The 9,917-nt window shown below is 41.7% G+C and overlaps 1 long non-coding RNA gene across 1 annotated transcript; it reads left to right on the forward strand.

Moving 5' to 3' along the window:
- LOC105887590 lies at nucleotides 1-3,129 on the forward strand. Its single transcript, XR_001161543.1, has 2 exons — nucleotides 1-105; nucleotides 1,777-3,129. It is a non-coding gene; the product is annotated as an uncharacterized LOC105887590 (long non-coding RNA).
- Nucleotides 3,130-9,917: the final 6,788 nt, after the last annotated feature.

A 9,917-nucleotide genomic window follows, 5' to 3' on the forward strand; every position in this document is an offset into this window, starting at 1 on the left:
AAGAGACAGTTGGTCACTCTGTTTTCTGCACCCAATTATTGTGGAGAGTTTGACAATGCAGGTGCCATGATGAGTGTGGACGAAACACTAATGTGTTCTTTTCAGGTAGAGCATGATTTTAACAATTCTTTCCTTTTTATTATATTTAGATTTTGCTGGCTAGAAAAATGAATTGCTATTTTATATTTATTGTTTACATTGAGTAGGCCAAATTTTTAGGTTCCCTTAACCAGTATTTGTTGTAGTAGAATAATGTGTGGATCCCTTTTAAAGGAATAAAATTATCACAGGACCTTTCTTCCAATGTTAAATATAACTGTTTTTGCATTACTTAAATAGGTAAAAATAAAATACAAATCTAAAACCATAATGTTGGGCTAAAATTAAATCACCACTTGGGTGGGAAAGTAGTACTAAGTGCCACATGCCAGGGGTGCTATATGATTACTTAGTTGTGTCCTCTTTAGTCTAATTTCCACAAAACCTTTTTTTTTTTTTTTTTTTTTTAAGACGGAGCCTCAAGCTATCCCCCTGGGTAGAGTGTCATGGCATCACAGCTCATAGCAACCTCCAACTCCTAGGCTCAAGCGAGTCTCCTGCCTCAGCCTCCCAAGTAGCTGGGACCACAGGCGCCTGCCACAACGCCTGGTCATTTTTTGGTTGCAGCCATCGTTGTTTGGCGGGCCCGGGCTGGGGATTCGACCCCGCCACCTTAGGTGTATGTGGCTGGCACCTTAGCCGCTTGAGCCACAGGCGCCGAGCCACACAAAACCTTTGTTGATGTACCATGACACCATTTGGTCATCAGTCAGCACAAAAGCATTATTTACGCATAGAGTCTGCCTCAATCTTTTTATCATTTGCTTATTATGATAAACTTGTGGGACTTCAAGCCAGCCCAGTTATGAACATAAATGCACCTATTGAAATCATGTGGCAATGAATTAAAACAATTTTTTTGGCTGGGCAGTGACCCATGCCTATAATCCTAGCACTCTGGGACCCTGAAGCAGAGGAGTGTCCTTCACTTTTGGTGCAGAAGTGGTTGCAAAATTTCTCGATACGCATGATTTGCTTCTTATTTGTAGAGCTCATCAGGTATTGATTTTGAATTTTACATGGACACGTAAGCACTTAAGTGTTTTACATGTACACTTTACATGGATCACTTGAGCTTAGGAGCTTAAGAACAAACAGCCTGAGTAATAGCAAGACCCTGTCTCTACTAAAAATAGAAAAATTAACCAGACCATCATAGCGGGTACCTATAGGAGACTGAGGCACAGTGCCCAGGAGTTGTAGATTGCTGTGAGCTATGATGACACCACAACACTCTACCCAAAAACAACCCCCCCAAAATTCTTTTACCCACTATCGCAGTTCCCAGAGATTGTGCAAGCACCCCTAGGGGTTTGAGAAACACTTCTAGAGAACTTTTCCCTCTTACGTCTGAAGATACTACCAGGGTATATAGACTTCAGAAAATTGTCATTTTACTTAGAGGCAAAGTAAATAATTTGTCCTGATGATAAGAGGCAAAATAAATAATTTGTCCTGATTGTAGGTGTTACCTGTTCATCATAGCATTGATTACCAGATGTTTATGTGTCAACTTAGTTTGGGATAATATGCTAGTGGGGCTTTCACAGTCCTTTGGGGGCAGTTTTAAACAGTCAAAAACCTTTCTGAACAAAAGATTTGAATGAGATTTAAGGACGCTTTTAAGATTTGGGATTGAGTATATTTCCTAAAATGCACTGTCTTTTGAATCTTCAGATTTTAAAGCCGGCAGAAAAAAAGAAGCCGAATGCCACGAGACCTGTAACACCTCCAAGGGGTATGATCACAAAGCAAGCAAAGAAATAGATGTCAATTTTGACACTGCCTAGTTGGGACTTGTAACATATAGTATATAACCTTCATTTTTAAGACTGTAATGTGTACTGGTCAGCTTGCTCAGATAGATCTGTGTTTGTGGGGGCCCTTCCTTCTATTTTTGATTTAGCAAATTCCATTTGCTGGTTATAACAGCAAATGAAAGACTCCACTCTAAAAAAAAGTGTTTTGTTTTTTAATTCCCTTTTCCTTTTGCAAACAATTTTAATGATGGTGTTAAAGCTATACACCCCAGGACAGTTTATCCTGTCAAAGGGGTAAGTGTACAATTGATCATTTTTTAATTCAGTAAAAACCCATAATAATGTAAATGCTTGTTTTCTTTAGGCTATAATGAGAGCCCTAGGGTGCTCTGAATCTGTACATGTTCTTGTCATAAAATACATACTGTTGATACAAACCACTGTGAACATTTTTTATTTTAAAATTTTGTTTCAAAGGGATTGCTTTTTCTTTTCATTGTCTTGTCATGTACAAACTAGTTTTTATAGCTATCGACATTAGGAATAACTTTCAACCTTGCCAGCATCACTGGTATGATGTATATTTAATTAAAGCACACTTCCCCTACCATATACTTAAAATGACAATTAAAGCCATTCTTTTAAATGTTTGTGACTCTTTCCTAAAGCCAAAGTTTCTGTTGAAATATGTATTGACACACCCCTAAGTACAAGGTGGCATGGTTGTATACATATGCTGCCTTCTTGGGGATTCAAAAACTGGTTTTTGATTTTGAATAGTAGTTAGTAATATAGTGCTGTTTAAGCTATTAATGATTAAAGTTAATAACATTTTGTACAATTTCCATATAGTCTATTCATTAAGTAATCTTTTTACAGTTACATCAGGCCTGAACTCGTCCATTCAGAAAGCTTCAAATTATAGAAACAATACTGTTCTATACGAGTGACCGATTATGCTTTCTTTGGCTACATTCTTTATTCAGCGGTGAAGTTGAGGCTTCTAAGTCAAAACAAAGAAACTAACTTACTATCCACCAATTTATACAGAATTCACAGTATCTATGACTTTTTTAAACTAAGATCTGTTAAAAAGAAATCTGTTTCAACAGATGACCGTGTACAATACCATGTGGTGAAAATGCATTCAGACTTATTAAATGATGAACTTGTTAAATCCTCTCAGTGTCTATTTATCAGCACAATACACACAGGAAAACTGTTGATGGCATATTGAATAGATTTTAATGAATAAATTGCTCTGGAAACCCCACAGTTTCATTTCAGATTTGTCTTCCTTCAAATAGTCTGTTTTCCAAAGGTGGATTGTAACATGGATGCTTATTCTTTGAGTTCTAACTTGGGTATAACTAAATTTCTATACTAGGATGATGAGATTGGACTATCCTCCCCTACTGTTGGATGGGATGGGAATTAAAATCTGGATTCTTTTTAACTTGGCAATAAATTCACAAGTAACTTAGTTTATTATTCTGACTCAGCCACCTACATTTTCATGTCATTCTTGGATCTCTTTCCCCCTTCCCTCATTCATATAAACAGTGTTGTGTCATAATTTTGTTACAGGTGTGCTGAGTGCTTATTCATTTCCTAAAACATATGCCAAAAATGGATATTTCCAAAAGCATTTTTTTCCTATTTCAAACCGCTTTCCAGAGATTCTTTCTGGAATGTTCTGTGTGATTGGCAAAGAACCTCCTAATGGGAAACTGGACACACAAACAAGGGTCCAACCTCCCATCTACTAGTAGGCCCTGGGCCTGAGGCATGTGGCCTCTGGTATACTGTAGTAAGGAAGACTGGACCTCATTACATTCTGGCTGCTCATTCTTTGACAAATCCAGACTAGATAATATTTTCCTGGCTGTCTTTAAAATTATTTTAAGGAACCTAGGCACATGGCACAGGTTAAAGGATAGAACAAAATCAATCAGCTTGGCACCTGTGGCTCAAGCAGCTAAGGCGCCAGCCACATACAGCGGGTTCAAATCCAGCCTGGGCCCACCAAACAACAATGATGGTTGCAACCAAAAAATAGCTGGGCGTTGTGGCAGGCGCCTGTGGTCCCAGCTACTTGGGAGGCAGAGGCAGGAGACTTGCTTGAGCCCAGGAGTTAGAGGTTGCTGTGAGCTGTGATGTCATGGCACTCTACCCAGGGCGAAAGCTTGAGGCTCTGTCTCAAAAAAAAAGAAAAAGAAAAGAAAAGAACAAAATCAATCTTTGGTTTTAGGATATGACATCATCGTTAGGAGAGACTCAAGTAATTTGAAATTAGTGTGTGACAACAGAACTTAGTGTGTGCTTTTATAACCTAATGATTACACTTGGTCCAAGTTCTGGCTCCTCTCCTGCCTACGTGATTTGAATGAGTGACTTGAATGCTGAGCCATTATGTAAATGGACAGTTGTCCCTGACTCATAGAGTGAATCTTTTTTTTTTTTCCTCTGAGACAGAATCTCTCACTTTTCTTGCTCCCAGTAGAGTGCTGTACCATCACAGCTCACAGCAACCTCCAACTCTTGGGCTCAAGTGAGTCTCGTCTCAGCCTCCCAAGAAGCCAGGACTAGAGGAGCTCACCACAATGTCCAGCTGTTTTTAGAGACAAAGTCTTGCTCTGGATCAGGGCAGTCTCGAAGTCGTGAACTCAGGCAGTCCACCGGCTTTGGCTTCCCAGAGTGCTAGGATTACAGGTGTGAGCCACTACACCTGGCCTGGTATTGTGAATCTTGAATGAAGACACATGATATGCTTAGAAGAATGCTTGGCTCATAATGATATTCAGTAATTGTTCTGTATTTGCCTTATAGTAAAACCCAGTTGTTTCATGCGATTGAACATCTTAGTTGGCTAAATTCAAAGTGACACCTGCCTTTTCACTCGTACTCTTATAACCTGGTATTGAGCCGTAAAGTATCTGTTAGCACTTACTGCAGATGTTTACAGCAAATGCAAAAGAACTAGGAAATGGAAATGGATTTGTTGAAATTATTAGTGTGATATTTTAAATTCTACTTCTAAATGACTTTTTTAAAATCTCAGATTAATAGAAGTGTATATATGACTCTGTTACATTGTTTGCATTTGTTAGGAAAAGTCTGAGTTGTATTTACATGAGTCCTTCACCCAGGAGATGTGCCATGTACCCCTACATTAAGTGATTTTTAAAAGTATTTCTAATTTTAAGGTGACAGCTCCAGTACAAAACCATACAGAAGGACAGGTGATGGCCATCCTTAAGTAGCTGAGTAACCTATAGGATAATGTTCGTGTTCTTGAAGTACCTTGATTTAAGGATAGAGAGTTTACAAATAACGTACACATAAATAGAATATGGAACACTGGGACAAGGGACAAATTACCAGGTGCTGAGCCATGAAGAAGGCACAGGATTTAAAGCGATGGAAAATAAGGTAAATCACCTAAATTTCCCACTGTGGTACCATATTGGGAGTTTGAAAGAGAATTCAGTTCGCTTGAAGATACAAGATAAACTAACAGGCTTCATGCCCATAGCTCAGTGGTTAGGGCGCCGGCCACATAGACTTGAGCTGGTGGGTGCTAACCAAGCTCAGGCCTGCTAAATGACAACAACAAAAATAGCTGGGTGTTGTGGCGGGCACCTGTAGTCCCAGCTATTTGGGAAGCCGAGGCAAGAGAATCACTTAAGCTCAAGAGTTTGAGGTTGCTGTTAGGTGTGATGTCATCTTGACACTACATTGAGGGCAGCATAGTGCAACTCTATCTCAAAAAAAAAAAAAGAAAAAGAAGCTAAGGCAAGGTAAACATAATTGTACCCGAGAAACAAGACTGTTGCAGGGAAGTGCTGCATGAACAATGTTAGGTGTGTTGGCAGTTACAGACTAAATGTGTGATGCAAAACAGACCCATGGAGAATATGAGTGTCTTATAATCCAAGTGTCATGTGACTTTAGTAATAGGGACACATATTTTGCTGATGTTTGGGTGTATATTATAGAAGACAAGATAAGAGTGCCCTTCAAAAAGTAGGTTCAAATACATTTCAAGTACTATGCCCATTTTCCCATCTTGAGAAAAGACCCAAAGCTCATTCAACCTTACAGGCAAGCTAGCTCAAATCTGCAGAGATGTTTTTTGTTTTTTGTTTTTTTTGAGACGGAGCCTCAAGCTATCCCCCTGGGTAGAGTGCCATGGCATCACAGCTCACAGCAACCTCCAACTCCTGGGCTCAAGCGAGTCTCCTGCCTCAGCCTCCCAAGTAGCTGGGACCACAGGCGCCCGCCACAACACCTGGCCATTTTTTGGTTGTAGCCATCATTGTTATTTGGTGGGCCTGGGCTGGATTCAAACCCGCCACCTTAGGTGTATGTGGCTGGCGCCTTAGCCGCTTGAGCCACAGGTGCCGAGCCTGCAGAGATGTTTTGATGAAAAAAGTTTTTGGTTTGGCGCCTGTGGCTCAAAGGAGTAGGGCACTGGCCCCATATGCCAGAGGTGGTGGGTTCAAACCCAGCCCTGGCCAAAAAACCGCAGGGAAAAAAAGTTTCCAGTTCTTGGGGTGGCACCTGTGGTGCTGTGAGTAGGGCCTCAGCCCCATATACCAAGGGTGGTGGGTTCTAGCCCAGCCCCGGCCAAACTGCAACAAAAAATAGCCAAGTGTTGTGTTGGGTGCCTGCAGTCTCAGCTACTCTGGAGGCTGAGGCAAGAGAATCGCATAAGTCCAAGAGCTGGAGGTTGCTGTGAGCTGTGACACCATGGCACTCTACCGAGGGTGACAAAACTGTCTCTTAAAGAAAAAAGTTTCCAGTTCTGCAAATCAGATGTACCCAGCCTTTTTTAAATGCTGGGTTCAAACCCAGCCCTGGCCAAAAACTGAAAAATAAATAAATAAAAAATAAACACTGCTAAATATAGAAGAACTACAGTAAAAATAAAGGCTCAGCGCCTGTAGCTCAGCGGCTAGGGCGCTAGCCACATACACAGGAGTTGGCTTCAAATCCAGCCTGCAGCTGCCAAACAATGATAACTGTCTCAGTGCCCATTGCAAAGTGGTTACGGCGCCAACCACATACACCAAAGTTGGAGGGTTTGAACATGGCCCAGGCCAGCCGACCAACAATGACAACTGCAACAAAAAATAGCCGGGCATTGTGGCCGGTACATGTAGTCCCAGCTACTTGGGACGCTGAGGCAAGACAATCGCTTAAGTCAAAGAGTTCAAGGTTGCTGTAAGCTGTGATGCCATGGCACTTTTTAGAGGGCAACATAGTGAGACTCTGTCTCAAAAAAAAAAGAAAAAAGGAAAGGAAAAAAACAACAATGACATCTACAACCAAAAAATAGCCCGGTGTTGTGGCAGGCACCTGTAGTCCCAGCTACTTGGAAGGCTGAGGCAAGAGAATCACTTAAGCCCAAGAGTTTGAGGTTGCTGTGGGCTGTGACGCCACAGCACTTTACTGAGGGTGAGTAAGTGAGACTCTGTCTCAGAAAAAAATAAACACAGCTAAATATAGAAAAACTACAGTAAAAATACAGGTTTGGCACCTGTGTTCAGTGGCTAGGGCGCTGGCCACATACACTGGGGCTGGCAGGTTTGTACCTGACCCAGGCCTGCCAAACAACGACAACTATAAAAAATAGCTGGGTGTTGTGGTGGGCTCCTGTAGTCCCAGCTACTTGGGAGGCTGAAGCAAGAGAATTGTTTAAGCCCAAGAGTTTGAGGTTGCTGTGAGATGTGATGGCAGAGCAACATAGTGAGACTCTGTCTCACATAAATGAATAAATAAATAATGTGGTATTGTAATTTTACAGGACCACCATTGTACATAGTGGTCCATTGTTGACTGAATTGTCTTTGTGTGGCACTTGTATTTTTAGTGTCTTCAGTGACGTATCTTAATACTAAAGAATACATAAAACAGGGTGGTGCCTGTAGCTCGGGAGGTGGGGCGCTGGCCCCATATACCGAGGGTGGTGGTTTCAAACCCAGACCTAGCCAAACTGCAGGAAAAACATAGCCGGGCGTTGTAGCTGGCGCCTGTAGTCCTAGTTACTTGGGAAGCTGAGGCAAGAGAATCACCTAAGCTCAAGAGCTGGAGGTTGCTGTTAGCTGTGATGCTATGGCACTCTACCGAGGGTGACAAAGTGAGACTCTGTCTCTAAAAAAATAAATAGGAAAAAAAAGAATAGATAAAACACCCACGTATACATCACCTGGGTTAAGCAGTAGAATATTATTAACATCTCGGGACCCCCACTGTGTGCACCTCCTCATTACATCCTTAATCTCCCTCCCTTCAGAGTAAACTAGTATCTTGAATTTGAGATTAATCATTTCCTTGCTTTTCTTTATTGTGTGTGTATATCCCTAAACAATACCGTAGAACCTCTGTGAGTGGACCACCCAGGGACTGACAAAGTGGTGGTCATACAGAAGTGGTCAACATAAGAAACTAGACCCACTATACTAATATATACATGTGGTACATGTCCTGTCTATGAAAATAAGGAGGTGGTCTTTGGAGGGAGGTGATCAGCTATAGAAGTTCTACTGTATATTGTTAAATTTTGCCAATTTTTGAACTTTATAGAACTTAATAGAGAATTGCATTATGTATGTGTATATGTATTTTTTAAAGAGAAAGTCCCTGCATATATCTATATTCATATATACATGCAGAGACATATATCGTATATATACACACACATATTAAAAAATATGTATATATATATATTTGTTTTTAAAGAGACATAGTTAAACTCTGTTTCCCAGGCTATTGTGCAGTGGTGCCATCATAGCTCATTACAACCTCATACTCCTGGGCTCCAGCAGTCCTCCCACCTCAGCCAAATAAAAACATGTATTCCAAGGGCGTCACCTGTGGCTCAAAGGAGTAGGCTGCCAGCCCCACATGCCAGAGGTAGTGTGTTCAAACCCAGCCCCGGCCAAAAACTGCAAAAACAACCCCCAGATATGTATGTATTCCAGCTTCCTGAGTAGCTGAGACTACAGGTACATGCCACCACACCTGGCTAAATTTGTTGTTGTTATTATTTGTTTGTATATTTGTTTGTTTTAGACATGGGGTCTTGCTATATTACCCAGGCTGGTCTTGAACTCCTGCCTTTAAACAATCCTTCCACCACAGCCTCCCAAAGTGCTAAAGTTACAGACATGAGCCACTGCACCAGGCCTGTTTGTATTCTGTGAATGGTTTCCTTCATTATTTTTTTGGAGACTTATCTAGTCTTCCTTAAAGTCCTGCTGTGTAGTTCTTGAGGGTAGTAGAAAGGGATTCCTCCCTCTTTTCTTGCTGTTGTTTCTTTCATTTTTCTGCTTGTTTGAAGCAAACACTGGGTCTGGCCCATATCCTGCTCTGCACTTGCCCTGATGTTGGCCCCCACTCACTGCATGTGCAGATACCATGCAGAGTCCCGTCCCTGTACTTGCTCAATCTTCCTAAGCCCAAGCTAGGTACTCAGATCCCCATTTTACTGATGAATGGGGAAACTGAGGCACAGATTGTTATTACTAAGGCCAAAGGATGTGTTTTTAAAATAAAAATAAATGTCAACCTGGCACAGAGGATGCACTCAGTATTTGCCAGGTGAATAAATGTGACATATTTTGCTGGGGCTGGAAAGGGCTGACATTTCTTCATTCAGGAACTATTTATAGCAGCTGCTCTGCACCAGGCCCTGGGGAGACAGGGTCCTGCCCTTCGAGAATTCAGTGGGGGGGGAGACAGGCATTAGGCAAGATTAGACAGTGAGGATAGGTATGAGAGGAGGTAAGCCAGGCTGTCCTGAGGAAAGCCCATGGCCATGGAGACCTTGAGCACAAGAAGGGGCATTTTGACCCTGAGTGAGGAGCCCATGTGTGATGAAGAGGGGCCTGCTGGGACTCAGGCCTCCTCAGCTGCAGTTAACATTACCATCCTGAGAACAAGGAGAAGCCAGTGAAGGATCCTGAGTATCTGATATTTCTTAATAAAGAGATGAAGTTGGCTCGGCGCCTATAGCTCAACCGGCTAAGGCCCCAGCCACGTACACCTAAGGTG

The sequence above is a fragment of the Otolemur garnettii genome, unplaced genomic scaffold (assembly GCF_000181295.1).
Source record: "Otolemur garnettii isolate 467f Iridium unplaced genomic scaffold, OtoGar3 scaffold00099, whole genome shotgun sequence".
Taxonomy (NCBI): domain Eukaryota; kingdom Metazoa; phylum Chordata; class Mammalia; order Primates; family Galagidae; genus Otolemur; species Otolemur garnettii.